At 40.7% G+C, this 1,864-nt stretch overlaps 1 pseudogene; it reads left to right on the top strand.

The window, feature by feature from the left end:
• The first annotated feature begins 481 nt into the window (after positions 1 to 481).
• Positions 482 to 1,864, top strand: part of LOC102856999 — a 14,413-nt pseudogene continuing 13,030 nt past the window's right edge.

Consider the following 1,864-nt stretch of genomic DNA (forward strand, 5'->3'; position numbering starts at 1 on the left):
TGTCTTGTGATGATTTTTTTAAGTTCTTGTATCTCTTTATCTATACTATCAAATCTTTCTTTCATCTTTTGCATTTTCTTCTGTAGCTGTTCAAGTTGCTCCTCATCAATATATTTCTTCTGGATTATTGTCTCTGAGTTATTTGCTCTCTTAATGGCTTCCATTGTTTCTTCCATCATTTGCATCTTCTTCTGTAGCTGTTCAAATAACCTCCTTATCAATATATTTTTTCTGGTTCTCTCTATCTGAGGTATTCATTGGGTCTAATTTTTTAGGAGAAGGGTTATTTTGGGTTTTTCTCATGATGACTGAGGCAGACTGCTGCTTATTTGACACTATGTGAGTCTTTCCTTAGTAGATGTTAGGTTGTTATAACTATATAGTAACCCAGAGTATGGAAATGTTCTGTGAAGGACCTGAATATTTGTGTTCCCTTCTCGTGTCTTGGGCCCAACAGCAGTATTTCACCCAAAGTACCTGAATGGCAGAACAGGAAGTCTGTTTTCTTCCAGAAATTGTGTCTTGGGCCAGCTCTTCTGCTACAGTTTACGGGATCCCACATGGTGCAGCAACAGTGTTTCATCCAAAGTACCTGGGATATTGGTACTTCTGGTGCTCAACAGTTGGGGTGGCAGCTGTGTGGTCTCCAGGCGGTGGGCAGAAGGGTCTCCAGGTCGTGGGGCAGTGGTTTGGGGCCCTGGGCAGGACTATGGTTTGGGCCACACTCAAAGTGCTGCCCTTCAACCAGGCACGCTGTGGTTTTGTTGCCAGCCAGGGTGTGAATGCACCTGGGCTGAGCTGTAGACTTCAGGAGGTGCCTGGGAAGTGGTGGCTGGAAGATGCTACCAGACCAGCCATCCCATATAGGCCTTTTTGTCTTGGAACTGAGTGATGGTAAGGGCCTTACATTAGATCTCAAGGTTTGAACATAATATTTTGTTCTTTAGTACCTTTTGGGTAATGGCTTCTTCCTCCAGACTCTGGGTATTTCCCATACCCTCAGGATTCTTGGTGGAAACCGTTCAGCTCTACAATCCTGTTTCAACTTTCACTGATATGAGAATTATGCTTCCTTAGTTTCAGGAATCCCATCTTCTAGACCATCTAAGCGTCAACCCCACTATTTTGTCACTAGCAAGCTCTGTTCTTCTGTCCTTTGGACATTGCAGTTCTGTCCTCACAAAGGATGAGGTGAGGGAGGTGATACACTGTAATAACAGTCCTACATTCTAGAGCTGAGGTTCTGTCTTTGGAGTCTTGTAAACCAGGGCCCCACACTTTAGAATTTAGAAGGCCTTCATTCCCGTGCTTCTTGAAACAATTATGCTGATTTTTCAAGATGCCCCAAGCTGACGCTCTTCCTACCTGTAGAATTCCAAGAGGCAGACAACTTCTTTTTCTTTTTTCTTTGACTCATTCAATCTAAGTTGTTGAATTTTCCACTGTTATATCTATCAGTCAGAAGTTCAGTCTTTTAAAAATATTGTATAGTAGCATTCTTGATTAAAATTCTCTGACAACAGGATTGTCTTAAGCTCTCAATTATGTTTCATTTTGCCCAATTATTTTTAAGTCAATCTCTTTCATTTCCCAGTTTATTATAAGAAGTAAGGAGAAATCAAACAACATTTTTAAAATCTTGCTTGAAATCTTATCTGAAGCTGTGGTATATTCATACAATGGAATATACTATGCTACATTGAAAAACATCGAACATGCAATCAAGATGCATTGATAATAATGGGTGACTGGAATGCAAAAGTCGAGAACAAAGAAGAAGATTCAGTAGTTGGAAAACATGGACTCGGTGACAGAAATGGAGCGGGAGAGAGAATGATCAAATTTTGCACAATCAATGACTTAT

The sequence above is a fragment of the Elephantulus edwardii genome, unplaced genomic scaffold (assembly GCF_000299155.1).
Source record: "Elephantulus edwardii isolate Elephantulus edwardi_28Jun2011 unplaced genomic scaffold, EleEdw1.0 scaffold00067, whole genome shotgun sequence".
NCBI classification, from domain to species: domain Eukaryota; kingdom Metazoa; phylum Chordata; class Mammalia; order Macroscelidea; family Macroscelididae; genus Elephantulus; species Elephantulus edwardii.